General features: G+C 47.1%; 1 protein-coding gene across 22 annotated transcripts in view; it reads left to right on the forward strand.

The window, feature by feature from the left end:
* The first annotated feature begins 15,575 nt into the window (after positions 1–15,575).
* ZMYM5 (zinc finger MYM-type containing 5) overlaps positions 15,576–16,993 on the forward strand; it is a 48,293-nt gene continuing 46,875 nt past the window's right edge. For 6 of the 22 annotated variants that reach the window (XR_012426446.1, XM_005585456.5, XM_065532922.2 and 3 more), the window contains exons 1-3: positions 15,576–15,642; positions 15,746–15,811; positions 16,778–16,845. The gene's annotated coding sequence lies outside the window, so the exon portion shown is untranslated. 22 annotated transcript variants of the gene reach the window in all.

Below are 16,993 nucleotides of genomic sequence, written 5' to 3' on the forward strand. Positions count from 1 at the left end.
TTTCAGGCATCAAATAAAGACTTGTTTCTTTAAGCTTTTTTTTAAGACAGGGTCTCACTCTGTGGCCCAGGTTGGAATGCAGTGGCACAATCATGGCTCACTACAGCCTCGACCTCCCGGGCTGCAGTGATTCTCCCACGTCAGCCTTTCGAGTATCTAGGATTACAGGACCACACTGAGAAGTAAAGCCAGCGGAGCTTCTGGGTGGGGTGGGGGACTTGGAGAACTTTTCTATCTAGCTAGAGGATTGTAAATGCACCAATCAGTGCTCTGTGTCTAGCTAGAAGATTGTAAATGCACCAATCAGCAGTCTGTAAAAATGGACCAACCAAAACTCTAAAAATGGACCAATCAACACTCTGTAAAATGAGCCAATCAGCACTCTGTAAAATGGACCAATCGCCAGGACATGGGCGGGGCCAATAAGGCAATAAAAGTGGGCTGCCTGCGCAGGTATCTGCGACGTCTTCAGATCGTGTTCCAGCTGTGTAAGGTTAGTTCCTTAGGTTGTTCCAACAAGTGTTGCTGCTTTGTTTTTGGATGGGCGCCACTTTTAACAGCTGTGGTATTCATCGGGAGGGTCTATGGCGGTCTGCGGCTTCTCTGTTGGACCATGAACGTTCCGCAAGGAACAGTTTCCGGATGTGCTGCTTTTAAGAGCTGTAACCCTCACCGTGAGGGCCATGGCTTCATTAAGTCAGAGAGACCAAGAACCCATGAGAAGGAATGAATTCTGGACACACCACCACTGTGCTTAGCTAATTTTAAAATTTTTTGTTGAGCTGGGGATCTTGGTATTGTTTGCAGCCTGGTCTCAAACTCCTAAGGTCGAGCGATCCTCCTGGCTCAGCCTTCCAAGTGCTAGGATTATAGGCCTGAGCCACATCACTTTGCCAAAACTAACTTTAAAAAAATTTTGTATACTGGCCAAGCTAGGGACTGAGGGCTGTGATCTCAGCGCTTTTGGAGGTCGAGCAGGGGCGGAATATTTTAGGTCAGGAGACCAGTGTGGCCAACATGGTGAAACCCCGTCACTTCTAAAAATAAAAAAATTAGCCAGGTGTCAGGGCGGGCCCCTGTAATCCCAGGTAATCTGGAGGCGGAGACAGGCGAGTCACTTGAACCCGGGAGACAGAGGTTGCAGTGAGCCGAGATAGTGCGCCTGCACTGTAGCCTGGGCAACAGAGTAAGATTCCAGCTCAAAAAAAAAAAAAAAAAAAAAAATACCATCAGACTATTACAGGTAGCTTTGAAGAGTCTATAGGTTTAATTCATTGGGCATAATATACTGCTTCAGCATGTAGTAAAGCACTCAGAAATTGAAAGGACAAAAAGGTAAGATAGATTTTTGAAGGTGCTTTTAACCCAAACAAACGGAACATGGCCTAGGCTTAGAATTTGTTAGGAATGCCCAAAATTCATTATCAGGGCAATCAAGTAATCATCTCACAGCTATGACTGTACTAAGCTCAGCGTTTTATTTTATATATGTTGTGTAATTCTCTAATTGTCACATATCCCAACGTTTCTGTGTCAGAGATGTGCTTCATTCTTTCTTAAAAACGTTAAGGGGAAATTCACATAAAATTAGACATTTTAAAGTGTACAATTCAGTGACAATATATTCACAGTTTTGTGCAACCACCAGCTTTATCAAGTTCTAAAACATTTTCATCATCCCAAAGAAAATCCGGTACCCATTAAATAGTCAATACCCATTCTTCACTTTTCCAGCCCCTGGAAACCAGCTATCTGGTTCCTGTCTCTGTAGATTTACTTATATTAGATACTTCATATAAATGAAGCCATGCAGTGTATGATCTATTGTGTCTGGCTTCTTTCACTCACCATATTTTTGAGGTTCATTCAAGTTCTAGCGTACATAAATAATTCATTCATTTTTAACAATAATATTCCATTGTATGTATAGACCACATTTTGTTTATCCTTTCGTCCATTAATGGATATTCAGGTTGTTTCCTTTTTTTTTTTTGTCTACTGTGAATAATACTGTATGAAAATTCATGTATAAGTATTTATTTGAACACCTGTTTTCAGTTATTTTGAGCATAAACCCAGTAATGAATTGCTTGGTCAAATGATAATTAATGTATATCTTTTGAAGAACCACTAGTTTTCCACAGTAGCTGCTCCATTTTATATTTCCACTGGCAATTTGGATGTGAAGTGGCACGTCATTATGGCTTTTGTGTACTTTTTGTTTTTGAGACAAGGTCTTACCGTGTCACTTAGGCTGGAATGCAGTGGTACAATCACAGCTCACTACAGTTTTGTCCTACTGGGCTCAGGTGATCCTCCTGCCTCAGCATCGTGAGTACTTGGGATGGCAGGCGCATGCCACCATGCCCTGCTAATTTTTATATTTTTGATAGAGACTGGGTCTCACCTTGTTGCCCAGGCTGGTCTCAAACTCCTGGGCTTAAGTGATCCACCCACCTCGGTCTCCCAAAGTGCCAGGATTACAGGTGTGAGCTACCACGCCCAGCCAATTGTGGTTTTAATACACATTTTTCTAATAACTATGACGTTAAACATCTTTTCATGTGCTGGTTGGCCATGTTTTGGAGACATGTCTATTCAAGTCCTTAATCCATTTTTAATTGAGTTGTTTGCCTTTTTGTCACTGAGTTGAAAGAGTTCTTTATACATTCCGGATACTAAACTTTATCAGATACATTATTTGCAAGTATATTCTCCCATTATGAAGGTTGTCTTTTCACTTTCTTAGTAATTCCCTGGGATGTACAAAAGTTTTTAATATTGATGAAGTCTGATTTATTAATATTTCACTGCTCGGCTTTTGTGTTGTATCTAAGAAAACATAGACATCCAAGGTCATGAAGATTTGCCTCTATATTTTCATCTAAGAGTTGATTTTAGCTCTTATATCTAAGTCCTTAATCGACTTTGAGTTCATTTTTGTATATATACTTTTTATAAAAATACACACATTTCTTTACTTTTTGTTTTTTTAGAGACAGAGTCTCACTCTTGCCCAGGCTGGAGTGCAGTGGTGCAATCTTGGCTCACTGCAGCCGCTGCCTCCCAGGTTAAAGCGATTCTCTTGCCTCAGCCTCTTGCCTAGTCTGTAGCTGGGATTACAGGTGCACAACCACACCCAGCTGATTTTTTATTTCGAATAGAGACGGCGTTTCACCGTGGTGGCCTGTGTGGTCTCAAACTCCTGATCTCAAGGTGATCCACCTGCCTCGACCACCCAAAGTGCTGGGATTACAGGCATGAGCCACCGCGCCTGGCCAAATTTCATTTTTTTCTATGTGGATATTCATTGTCCTACTCTCATTTGTTTTATTTTTTATTTTTTATTGAGACTGAGTCTTACTCTGTCGTCCAGGATGGACTGCAGTGGCAACATCTCAGCTCACTGCAACCTCCACCTCCTGGGTTCAAGGAATTCTGCCACCTCAGTCTCCGAGTAGCTAGGATTACAGGCGCATGCCACTACACCCAGCTAATTTTTTTATTTTTGGTAGAGATGGGGTTTTGCCATGTTTGCTAAGCTGTTCTCAAACTTCTGACCTCAAGTGATCAGCCCACCTCAGCCTCCCAGAGTGCTGGGATTACAGATGTGAGCCACCGCACCCGGTCCCTACCCCCATTTGTTGAAGATACTTTTCTTTCCCCAATTTTCCAGAGCAATTAAGCAAGAAAAAGTAGCAAAGGGCATTCAAGTTGTAAAGGTATATATAAATTAACGTTTTCCATAGATGACAATTTATATGTACAAAATTTGAAGATTCCTGGCCAGGCATGGTGGCTCACGCCTGTAATCCCAGCACTTTGGGAGGCCAAGGTGGGCGGATCACGAGGTCAGGAGTTTGAGACCAGCCTGACCAACATGGTGAAATGCCCTCTCTACTAAAAATACAAAAATCAGCTGGGTGCAGTGGTGCGCGCCTGTAATCCCAGCTACTAGGGAGGCTGAAGCAGGAGAATCGCTTGAACCTAGGAGGCGGAGGTTGCAGTGAGCGGAGATCATGCCATTGTGCTCCAGCCTGGGCGACAGAGCAAGACTCCATCTCAAAAAAACAAAAAATCAAAAACAAAAAAAACTTAAGATTCCTTGAAAAACTGTTAGAACTATTAAGTAAATTCAGCAAAGAAGCAGGACAAAGAAGTCAACATGCAAAAGTCAGTTGCATTTCTATACACTAACAATGAACAATCTGAAAAGAAAATTAAGAAAATAATTCCAACAGCTGGGCGCAGTGGCTCATGCCTGTAATCCCAGGACTTTGGGAGTCCGAGGTGAGTGGATTGCCTGAGCTCAGGAGTTCAAGACCAGCCTGGGAAACAGGGTGAAACCCCATCTCTATTAAAAGACAGAAAATTAGCCGGGCGTGGTGGCATGCACCTGTAATCCCAGTTACTTGGGAGGCTGGGGCAAAATTGCTTGAACCCAGGAGGTGGAGGCTGTGGTGAGCCAAGATCGCAGCACTGCACTTCTGCTGCCTGGGTGACAGAGTGAGACTCCATCTCAAAAAAAAAAAAAAAAAAAAAAAAAAAAAAAAAAAAATTCCAGTTATAAGAGGATGGAAAAGAATAAATATATAGGAATTAAATTAACCAAGAAAATGGAAGATTTGTACAATCAAAACTACAAACACTTTGCTGAAAGAAATAAAACACGAATGGAAACACTTTCAGTTCATGAACTGAAAGACTTAATATTGTAAGATGTCTGTATTAGCCAGAAAAATGGAACCAACAGGACATACATAGATACATGAATGTCTTTATATTAGGAATTAGGTCACCTGCTTATGGGGGCCAAGAAGTCCCACAATATGCTGTCTGAAAGCTGGGGAGCTAAGAAAGCTGATGGTGTAATTCAGTCGTGGTAGGAAGTCCTGTGAACTGGAGGTGTTGGAGAGGGTACCCTGCTGGTCCAAGAGTCTAAAGGCCCAAGAACCAAGAGCTCCAGTGTCTTAAGGGCGGGGGATGATGGTTGTCCCAGACCCAGGAGGGAAAAGAAAGAGAGGAAATATGCCTTTCCTTCATCTTTTTGTTCTATTCAGGCCCTCAACAGATTGCAGGATGCTTACGCACGTGAGTGAGGGCCAATAATCTTTACTCAATCTCCTGACTCAAATGCTAATCTCTTCTGGAAACACCTTCACAGACCCATCCAGAAATAGTTTCACCAGCTATCTGGGCATCCCTTAGCCCAGCCAAAGTGGCAAGAGGATTGTTTGAGCCCAGGAGTTAGAGATCAGCCTGGGCAACATAATGAGACCATCTCTAAAAATAAATAAATAGGTCAATAAATATTAGCTGGGTGTGGTGGTGCACACCTGAAGTCCCAGCCACTTAGGAGGCTGAGGCGGGAGGATCCCTTGAGTTCAGGAGTTGGAGGTTGCAGTGAGCTGTGATCACGCTACTGCACGCCAGCCTCGGCGACAGAGCAAGACTCTGTCTCAAAAAGAAAAAGAAATGAAGAAAATCAAGTCCCAGGTTCCGCCTCATAGGTGATTCATAAGTATTTGATGAATGAGTTACTGACTTGGGAGACCTAAGACACTTAATCCAGCTCCTGGAGTGGGAGGAAAGAGCTTCTTTTGAGAGGCAACAACCAAAGTTGCAAGAGCCTTTAAAGACCACCTAGTCCCACCCACCCCCCACCCCCAAACCAAGATTGACAGATGGGAGAAGTGATCCTGGAGAGGTGAAGTCCTTGTCCAGCGCACTCTGTGGCACAGATAGGCTGGCACCCTGGTCTACATAACAAGTCAAGTTTTTATTGAGTACCTACTGGGTGCCAGGCATGGGGTTGGGTGTGGGAGGCCCAGATGAGTATGGGGTGAGCCCAGTCGTACCTTTCTGCCTTCCTGAGAGCAACAGGAAAGAATGGTTCAGACAGGAAGACGCCTCTGATGTGGTGGTTCTCAAACTGGAGAGGACATCATCATCACCAGAGGAACATGTTTAAAATCCACTCTGGGTGGGCGTGGTGGCTCACGGCTATAATCTCAGCACTTTGGGAGGCCAAGGTTGGTGGATCACGAGGTCAGGAGTTCGAGACTAGCCTGACCAACATGGCAAAACCCCGTCTCTACTAAAAATACAAAAATTAGCTGGGTGTGGTGGCATGTGCCTGTAATCACAGCTATTCAGGAGGCTGAGGCAGGAGAATCACTTGAACCCGGGAGGCAGAGGTTGCAGTGAGCCAAAATCACACCACTACACTCCAGCCTGGGCGACAGAGCGAGACTCTGCCCCAATAAATAAATAAATAAATAAATAAATAAATAAATAAATAAAATTGTCTGGAAACCACTGGCCTGGGCTCCTCAAAACTGTCAGTGTCATGAGAGATGGAAAGGCCAAGGGGCCATTCCAGAACGAAGGAGACCTAAGAGACACGGCAAGTAAATGCAACACCTGTTCTGGAGCAGATCCCGGTCAGGGGAGGAGGACAGTCCACAGTGGAAAATATTGGGACCATTGAGGCAATCTGAAGATTCTATCAGTATGAGTGATACTTGCTCTGTCATTATGGCTGCACTGCTCTTGTTCTTTAATACATGCTGAGGATTTAAAGATAAAGAGACATTATGCCTGAAACTTTTTTTTTGAGGTAGAGTCTCACTCTGTCACCCAGGCTGGAGTGCAGGGCATGATCTCGGCTCACTGCAACCTCCGGCCTCCTGGGTTCAAGTGATTCTTGTGCCTTAGCCTCCCAAATAGCTGGGATTACAGGTATACACCACCATGCCCAGCTAATTTTTGTATTTTAGGTAGAGAGGGAGTTTCGTCATATTGATCAGGCTGGTCTCAAACTCCTGGACTCAAGTGATCTACCCGACTCAGCCTCCCAAAATGCTGGGATTACAGGCATGATCAACCGCGCCTGGTCTATAAAAGGGATTTTAAAGCAGATGTAACAAAATGTTAGCAATCAGAGAATATGAATGAAAGAGTAGACATAATTATTCGTATTGTCTTAAATACAACTCCGTAAGTTTGAAATTTCTCCTTTGACCTTGAATTGTTTTGAAGCCCACTTTTTTAATATTATTTTTTATTTTTGAGACAGGGTCTCGCTCTGTTGCCCAGGCTGGAATGCAGTGGCTCAATCTCTGCTCACTGCAACCTCCACCTTCTGGGTTCAAGCCATTCTCTTGCCTCAGCCTCCCAAGTACCTAGGATTACAGGCACCCGCCACCATGCGTGGCTAATTTTTGTGGTTTTGGCAGAGACAGAATTTCACCATGTTGGTCAGGCTGGTCTTGAACTCCTGGTCTCAATTGATCCGCCTGCCTCAGCTTCCCAAGTGCTGGGATTACAGGCATGAGCCACCGTGCCTAGCCATGGAGTCCACTTTTAAAATTAACATATCAGAGGCACTGTGGATCACTTGAGTTCAGGAGTTCACAGCCAGACTGGGCAACATTGCAAAACCTCATTTTTATTAAAAAAAAAAAAAAAAAATTAGCCAGACATGGTGGCTCACACCTGTAATCCCAGTTACTCTAGAGGCTGAGTTGGGAGGATCACCTGAACCCAGGAGGTCAAGGATGCAATGAGCTGTGATTATACCACTGCACCCCAGCCTGGGTGACAGAGTGAGACCATCTCAAAAGATTAAAATAATACTACTACTAATAATGAACATATGAGTCTGCTTAAAATTTTCTACACAAGAGCATTTTAAAATTTCTCCAAATATTACTCTCTGATTTTTTATTATTAACTTTCCTTTGCGCATTGCAGTCAGGGAATGCCATGTGTACATGGTTCATTCTTTCATATTTGTTGAGAAATCCCTTATGATCCAGTTAGTATTCATTTTGTGTGTTTCACATATTGAAAAATTAGTCATTTCTTCATTATTGGGTGCAGATCAATTTTTTACATTTAGTATAAATTAAAGCCATATATGTGCTAAACAGATTTTTTTTTCTGCGTGACTTTATGAAAGTGTAGCATAATTATGGATTTTTCAATTTCACCATATAGTTATGAATGGTTCCATATGTAAGGTGCATACAGTTTCTAAACTGAGCTGGGCATGGTGGCATGTGCTTGTCGTCCCAGCTACTCAGGAGGCTGAGGTGGGAAGATTGCTTGAGCCCAGGAGTTGGCTACTGCACTCCAGCCTGGGTGATAGAGCATGACGCCATGCATAAAAACAAAACCCTTAGAATTTTCTAGTTAATTGTTCTTTTTTGTCAATAAGTAATCTTTCTTTTGCCTAGTAATGCATTTTGCAAAAATGTCTATTTTATATATTATTGTTGTTTCACTTTCTTTTGCCTAATATTTCTTTAGTATACCCTTTTTATCTCTTTGTCTTACTATAATTTGTAGCATATCATAAACTGTACATTGCTACCATTTTAAAAAATCCAGCCTTCAAGTATTTCTCTTTCAGTAGGCAAGCATGATGTCTATTCATATTTGTTTTTAGCATTTTGTTTTCTATTTTTGTTTCGCTTATTTTTTTTTTCTCCTTTCTGCCTGTGACAGTTTTAACATACGTCCACATACTCTGTTACTTTTCCATTTAATTTTTACTGCCTAATTCCCCTCTGCTTGACTGTGGGAAGCACTTGGTGACTTGCTTCTAATGACTGAAATAGAAATTACAGTGTAAGGCCGGGCGCAGTGGCTCAAGCCTGTAATCCCAGCACTTTGGGAGGCCGAAGTGGGTGGATCACCTGAGGTCAGGAGTTGGAGACCAGTCTGGCCAACACGGTGAAACCCCGTCTCTACTAAAACTACAAAAATTAGCCAGGTGTGGTGGCTCATGCCTGTAATCCCAGCTACTAGGGAGGCTGAGGCACAAGAATCGCTTGAACCCGGGAGGCAGAGGCTGCAGTGAGCCAAGATCGCACTACTGAGACCTGTGCACTGCGCCACTGCACACCAGCCTGGGCAATAGAGTGAGACTCTGTCAAAAAAAAAAAAAAAAAAAAAAAAAAAAAAGAAAAGAGGAAGGGAGGGAGGGAGGGAGGGAGAAATAACAGTGTATGGTCAGGTGCAGTGGTGCACACCTGTAATCCCAGCACTTTGGGAAGCCAAGGCAGGCGGATTGCTTGAGCTCCGGAGTTCAAGACCAGGCTGGGCAACTACAAAAAATACAAAAATTGGCTGGGTATGGTGGTACATACCTGTAGTCTCAGCTACTCGGGAGGCTGAGGCAAGAGGATTGCTGGAGCCCAGGAGGCGGAAGTTGCAGTGAGTTGTGACTGCACCACTGCCCTCCAGCCTGGGAGACAGAGAAAGACCCTGTCTTGAAAATAAATAAGACAGTTAGTGTACCACTGTGGAGACAACTAGCGAAGAACTGCAGCCTCATACTAGCAGCCCCATGAGTGGGCTTATAAGCAGATCCATCAGCCCCTGTCAGGCCTCCACATGACTGCAGCCCGGCCTACGTGTGGACTGCAACCTCATGGGAGACCCTGAGTCAGGGCCACCCAGGCGAGCTTCTCCCCAGTTCTTGACCTACAATAACAGACATAATAAACATTTGTTATTTTAAGCCACTAAGTTTTTAGATAATTTGTTAGGCAGTAATAGGCTATTATCCTGCCTCCTGTGTGATTGTTCAAGTTTTCTTTTTCTCATCACTACTAATTATTATTATTATTATTTTTTGAGACAGCATCTCCCTTTGTTGCCCAGGATGGAGTGCAGTGGCACAATCATGGCTCACTGCAGCCTCAACCCACCGGGCTCAGCCCCTCACTCCTGAATAGCTGGGAATACAGACATGCACCACCACGCCCAGCTAATTTTGTTGTTTTTTGCAGAGACAGGATTTTGCCATATTGTCCAGGCTGGTCTGAAACTCCTGGGCTCAAGTGATCCACCTGTCTTGGCCTCCCAAAGTGCTGGGTTTATAGGCATGAGCCACCACGCCCGGCCAGTACCAATTTTTTATTCTTTTAGTAGCTATGCTTACATAGCTAATATATATTTGATTTTAAAATACCTACTTACCTACACACCCTTCTCTTACAAAATATAAGAACTTCAGAATATCTTAACACTGATTTCTTTTTCCTATACTCCATGTTAATATTCTGCATATTTATAGAACATAATTTTAAAAAAGAAATCAATAAAAATAGAAAGTAAAATGAAACAAGTAAAACTTGAGTTCCAGTTGGCAGCATAACCATGTAGCAAGAAACACCATCTGACTTACACACTTCAGTTTACTGTGCATAGTAAGTTGGAATTTCTCTAAGGAAAAAAGTAACTGTAAACTAAGTTTAAATTATTTTTATTAATTGTATTGTGGGTGGTGTTTGTGTGTATTTTTATTCTGTGATAGTGGCAGCTGTAGGATAAAGCAAGTAAGATTTTTGGGCCAGGTGCGGTGGCTCACGCCTGTAATCCCAGCACTTTGGGAGGCTGAGGAGGGTGGATCACTTGAGGTCAGAAGTTCAAGACCAGCCTGGGCAACGTGGTGAAACCCCCTCTCTACTAAAAATACAAAAATTAGCCAGGCATGGTGGCGGGCGCCTGTAATCCCAGCTACTTCAGAGGCTGAGGCCCAAAAATCGTTGAAACCCGGGAGGTGGAGGTTGCAGTGAGCCGATATTGTGCCACTGCACTCCAGCCTGGGCAACAGAGTAAGATTCTGTCTCAAAAAAAAAAAAAAAAAAAAATTTGGTTCTAATTTTGAAAACTGGACTATTTGGCATGAGACAAAGGAAATGCAAATGTAAGATTAGTGAGATTCAGAAAAAACCCTGTGGTTCAGTATGAATTCAAATGCTAATATAACATATTCACTCCTAGCTCTGTTCCCTGAAAAGCCTGTAAACAATGACCATGTAGAGCAACAAATACTCCTAGCTTCTAGATTTTGCTCCTTAAGTACTATGTCCCACTAAAAGAAAACAATGGTTTGGAACAGTGACAGATTCAGGTGTGGGTCAGCAAATGTAGGCAACGATGGAACATCTCATTATAACAAAGCAGGGAAATACGAAAGATGACTCAGATCAAAGGGCTCAGAAGCAAAGCTGAAATGACCAAAGTTGAAACATTATGATTATCAATAGAATGCCTAGGATAGATTAAAAGCAAAAGCTAGTATATAAGCTTTCATCTCTGACTGTGCTCATCATAGTAAAATAATTGATCCTTTTGAAGGGTATTTGTAAAACAACTGTTGATATAAAAATAAAAATGTAGAGATGAATCTCTAACATTTTATTTGGAGAGAATTGCAACTGGGGGCATACACACAGATCAGGTGGTTTTTTTTTATGTCTGAGGAACAGAGAAGGTTGGGGGTTTTATGAAAAAGAGAAATGTTACCTATTGCTTGTTGAGAAAGGTATCTGGCACTAGTAAGTTTCTGGGGAGCTGGCAAGCTCCAAATGGTGAGCAACGGCGGTGGCCATTAGTCCTGAAGTTGCGGCAAGTCATCTCAGCAGTCTCAGATAAAACTGGTTTCAGGCCGGGTGCGGGTCTCAGGCCTGGAATCCCTGCACTCTGGGAGGCCGAGTCGGGCAGATCACCAGAGGTCAGGAGTTCCAGACCAGCCTGGCCAACATGGTGAAACCCCATCTCTACTAAAAATACAAAAATTGGCCGGGCGCGGTGGCTCAAGCCTGTAATCCCAGCACTTTGGGGGGCCGAGGCGGGTGGATCATGAGGTCAGGAGATCGAGACCATCCTGGCTAACACGGTGAAAACCCGTCTCTACTAAAAAAATACAAAAAACTAGCTGGGCGAGGTGGCGGGCACCTGTAGTCCCAGCTACTCAGGAGGCTGAGGCAGGAGAATGGCGTAAACCCGGGAGGCGGAGCTTGCAGTGAGCCGAGATCCGGCCACTGCACTCCAGCCTGGGCGACAGAGCAAGACTCCATCTCAAAAACAAAACAAAACAAAAAAATTAGCTGGATGTGGTGGCGCAAGCCTGTAATCCCGGCTACTCCAGAGTCTGAGACGGGAGAATCATTCGAATCCGGGAGGCAGAGGTTGCAGTTATCCAAGATTGCCACTTCACTCCAGCCTGGGCAACAGCAAGACTCCATCTCAAAGGGGGGAAAAAAAGCATCCTACTGATTCTAGAGATCTTTTAAAAAATATAGCAACCAGTCATCTCATGCTTTTTCAATCTTAGATTCTGTTCCTTCTCTTCTAATAAATTTTCATTATTTTATTGCTTAAAACACCTTTTCACTGGTTTGTCCAAAATAAGCATTAATTCCCTCAGTCTCATTTCTCTCTTCCCCACCCCAATTGTTTTTGATCTATGTTTCTAACATCCCTATGAATTACTTGGAATGACAATTTAAGAATATTGTACTAAGACCCTTTTTTTTTTTTTTTTGAGATGGAGTTTCGCTCTCGTCATCCAGGCTGGAGTGCGATGGTGTGACATCGGCTCATGGCAACCTTCTCTTCCCAGGTTCAAGCAATTCTCCTGCCTCAGCCTCCCAGGTAGCTGGGATTATAGGCATGCGCCACCACGCCCAGCTAATTTTTGTATTTTTAGTAGAGATGGGGTTTCTCCATGTTGGTCAGGCTGGTCTCGAACCCCCGACCTCAGGTGATCCACCAGCCTCAGCTTCCCAAAGTGCTGGGATTACAGGCGTGAGTCACCGCGCCTGGCTGTACTAAGCCACTTTCAAAGAATGAATAAATTTTGGTTCCAATGACATTTCCTCCATGGTTTATTTTACATATTAACTCCAAGAATTAAATATTTTCTTTTTGTATTACAATAGAAAGTGCTGATGTTACTTTAATAAGTCATTAAATTATTATAAACCATTTCTTTTGTTTGTTTTTGAGACAGGGTCTCACTCTGCACCCAGATGCTGGAGTGCAATGGCACAATCATGGCTCATTGCAGCTTTGACCTCCTGGGCTCAAGTGATCCTCCCACCTCCGCCTCCTGAGTAGCTGGGACTACAGGCATGCACCACTTCTGGCTAATTTTTAAATTTTTTTGTAGAGACTGGGTCCCACTGTGTTACCCAGGCTGGAAGATTTTCTATTTATTTATTAAGACGGAGTTTCGCTCTTGTTGCCCAGTCTGGGGTGCAATGGCGCAATCTCGGCTCACTGCAACCCCCACCTCCCGGGTGCAAGCGATTCTTCTGCCTCAGCCTCTCCAGTAGCTGTAATTACAGGCATGCACCACCAGGCCCGGTTACTTTTATACTTTTAGTAGAGCCGGGGTTTCGCCATGTTGGTCAAGCTGGTCTCAAACTCCTTACCTCAGGTGATCCGCCCGTCTCGGCGTCCCAAAGTGCTGTGATTACAAGCGTGAGCCACCGCGCTGGGCCAGAATTTTTTGTCTTAATGTACCACTGTGGCAATTGGGAATTAACAATGACAGGCAAAATTTACAAGCTTTTATTAATGTGCCAGGTGCAATTGTGTCATATGTGTGACAATTTTTTTTTTTTTTTTGAGATGGAGTCTTGCTCTGTCGCCCGGGCTGGAGTGCAGTGGCGTGATCTTTGCTCACTGCAAGCTCTGCCTCCCAGGTTCACAGCATTCTCCGGCCTCAGCCTCCCGAGTAGCTGGGACTACAGGTGCCCGCCACCACGCACGGCTAATTTTTTGTATTTTCAGTAGAGACGTGGTTAAAAATGATAATCAGAAAATACATGACATGTGGCTACTGAGCTTACCGTTTAAAGTTTGTCAGACCTTTAACTTTTCTCTATGGAGGAGCCCTTCTCCACGAACCCAGTGTACTCAGTGCTTGTAATTTACAGCAGTCATTAAAATGATGACATTACATGTAATTCATTTATTTCCAAAGAGTAATTGAGGACCTAAAAAATGTAGGTGGTAATAGGCATGTCCATGACATACAGCACTATGTAATATGCAAAGGCTTACACAGCACTCTCATCAATCCATGAACATGCTTTTTTGTCTTAGATCAAGCTTGTCCAACCTGCAGCCCTTGGGGGATGCATGTGGCCCAGGACGGCTTTAAATGCAGCCCAACACATGTATGTAAATTTTCTTAAAACATTATGATTTTCTTTGGCGTTTTGGTTTTTTTGTTTTAGCTCATCAGCTATTGTTAGTGTGAGCCTATTTTATGTGTGGCCCAAGCCAATTCTTCCAGTGTGGTCCGGGGAAGCCAAAAGATTGGCCATCCCTGCATTAGATGGTTCATGTCTGACTTTCATTGAATAAACCTGTGCCTTTACGATACCACATTAGTAAAACGGGGCTCAATGTGTTTTTCAAAAATCACTTTATCTATTTCCAGACAGAAGGTAAGTTTCATCAACTTTTATCCAAACTAACACCGTCAGTTGTAATCCCACTAAGAACCGCCAGGGCGAGACGAAGCCGGCATCGCTTCCATCTTTACGTGGGGTCTGAGAAATGGTTTCAGCACCATGAGATCCGCCGAAGACGTAGGTGTAGACGAGGAACAAAAGAGAAGACCCCTCGTGGAGGTGGCCTGTGGGGCCCGCCCTCCCCGGGCGCCGTCTGTCCCTGACGCCGCTCCCCCGGGGGCCGCAGCGGGTGCTCCCCGCGACTGAGCGGGCTGTGGAGGGAGCCTCCATCAACCGTTCAGGACCAGGAGACGGTGGCAGGCGGTAGAGCGGCCTGGGCAGGGCCAGCGCCCCGGGCAGGAAGGCGGCGCCCAGGGACGCCCCAGGGCGGGCCTCGGCCCCTCCAGCCGGCGGGAGCCCAGCTCCAGGGGAGCCCGCAGCTCCCTCCATCTTGGTTGACGGAGGCGGGGAGCGGCGTCCGGGTTTCTCCACCGTCGTGCCCGTCCCGTACGGCCCCGCGGACGCAGACGCCAGCAGCCGGGACTGTTCCCTTGGCCGAATGGCAGAGCCCAGTCGGGGCTTCCCGGGGACAAGTCCTGGCCCCAGAGAGTTTGGTTTTTAGGGGGTCCCAAGTTCCCACAGTCGTCCCGACAAAATGGAGGACGTCGTCTCCTCCTGCTGCAGCCGTGGCGGGAGATGGGGGACTATTCCCCACGGGGCGCGGCGAAGGTGGAAAGGCCTCCACTGGCCGCAGCGGGCCGGATCCGGACTCCAGTTCACCCGCGGCCCCGAAAGCCCACTCGGCCCCGCTCCAGCGCCTCCCCGGCCTCGCCCCTGTCCTTCCAAGAACTGGACAGGGAGGGCGCTGGGGCATCGAGGCCGCCGCTCTCCTCGGGCAGAGGCGTTGGCATCCGCTGCCGCAGCCTGGGCGCCCGGGCCCGGGCACGGGGCCCCGCCGGAGTCTCCCGGGCTATATAGGTCCCGGAGAGCCCCGGGCCCTGAGGGGCCGAAGCGCGGCCGCTGCGACGGGCGGCGAATCTCGGGCTCCTGAGCCTGGCGGACCCGGTGGGTGGGAGCGGGAGTCCGACGGGCAGAGAACCCAGCCAGGCGTTGAGGGCTGGCAGAGGCGGAAGTGGAACGGCCGGGCCGCGGGTGTGGCCCGCAGCTGACGGACAGCCCTGCAGACCACCCCACGGAGGGGGGGCCTTGAAGGACTGCCTTCGGAGCCAATAGACGTGCTCGAGGCGCCCAGGCCCGCCTCCCGCCGCCAACGAGCGCACGGAGGGTGGGGCCTCCCCGGGCTCGGCCGCGGCGCCGTCTCTTTCTCCGCCTCCTGTTCCTCACCAGCGCGAAAGCCGGGACTGGACTGGGCGGAGTTGTGCGTGTCGCGGAAGCGGGGTGGGCCGGGAGAGGGAAGGTTCGTTCCGCGGAGCCGCAGCCAGAACCGGGTGAGGCTTATCCTCGCTGTCTTTCCATTCCAGGGCCGCCGAGACTGGGGGTGACTGGGAGCAGCGCAGTCTCCGGAGGAGGAGGAGGCGGAGGCCGAGGTGACTGGGGAGGCGGAGATGGGTGAGGGCAGCCCCCGCAGCCTCCCACCGACCCGGTTAATATCCCGCGGCGCGGCCGCCGTCGCCGTTGCCGCGTCGGGGTCTCAGGGGCAGCTCGGGGCTGCGCTCCTGTCAGCGGCGCCTTTACTCACGGCCCGAGGGGCTGGGAGAGTGCGGGCGAGGCCGGGAGTGTTGGGGGAGGCGGTGGCCAGCGGCGGGGGTCGCGGGGCGGCGGGCGTCGCGGGGCTGGCGGGGGTCGCGGGGCGGCGGGGCGGGGTGCCGGCCGCCCGGGGACGTCGCGGGGCATTTTCCTTTCTCTCCTGCCGGGGGAGCGGGGAAGGGGCGCCCCGGCCGGGTCTCCGCTCTCGGGGCTGCGCTGCCCCCGGAGCCGAGGTCCCCAGGTTTTTCGGGCGAGGGCTGCTGCCTCTGCCCCGCTGGATCCCCTCCTCCGCTCTTCTTTTTCCCGGCGCTGCGCGGCTTTTACTCTTTGCTGCTTCTCTGGGTGAGTTTAATGGCGGATCTGGGGCCCGTCGTCGACTGCTGGGGCCCCAGGGCAACTTCTCGAGGCAGTTGTGGGCCCAGAGGTGACGCGCGCCGCCCGTTACCTCGGAAATGGTGCTTGGAGTGGCAGAGATGACGCTGGGTGGGCAAACTTAGGAGGGAGTACAAGTCCCTTGTCGTCGAGGCAACGTTTACCCGTCCCTCTGCCTTCGTGGGAGCAGGCCTCGGGTCCCCAGCCCACTCCATCCCAGTCCTGCAGGTGGACGAAGCAGTTTTAGCTTTGTCTCGTCGTTGCGGTTCCTGTAGTTCTTTTTTTCAACTTAATTTCTGGGTCACATTAGGGCGGGGGAGGGTCGCCGAGCCCAGGAACTCCTTGGCCTCTCACCCTGTTGCCACCTCCCGGTGTTGAGTTGGTTGTGCATACAGGTTGGTTGTACAGAAATTGGTTTTCATTTCTCATTCTAGGACCAGGAATCACCTTCAAGCCTATGTCGTGAGGCTTTGGCAGAAATTAAGAAGGAAATATCTCCATTGTGAGTTTGTTTTGTTTTGTTTTGTTTTTTACCTCGCTTTGCTGTCTAATATAATTAGTGCAGTAGTAGGGTGTTCTTCCTGAGGGATTTACCTTTGTGTTATCTTGAAGGCCTTGGCCTTCAAGTTAATTGCTTGGGTGCTCCTGTC

Source organism: Macaca fascicularis, chromosome 17, assembly GCF_037993035.2.
Source record: "Macaca fascicularis isolate 582-1 chromosome 17, T2T-MFA8v1.1".
Classification (NCBI taxonomy): Eukaryota; Metazoa; Chordata; class Mammalia; order Primates; family Cercopithecidae; genus Macaca; species Macaca fascicularis.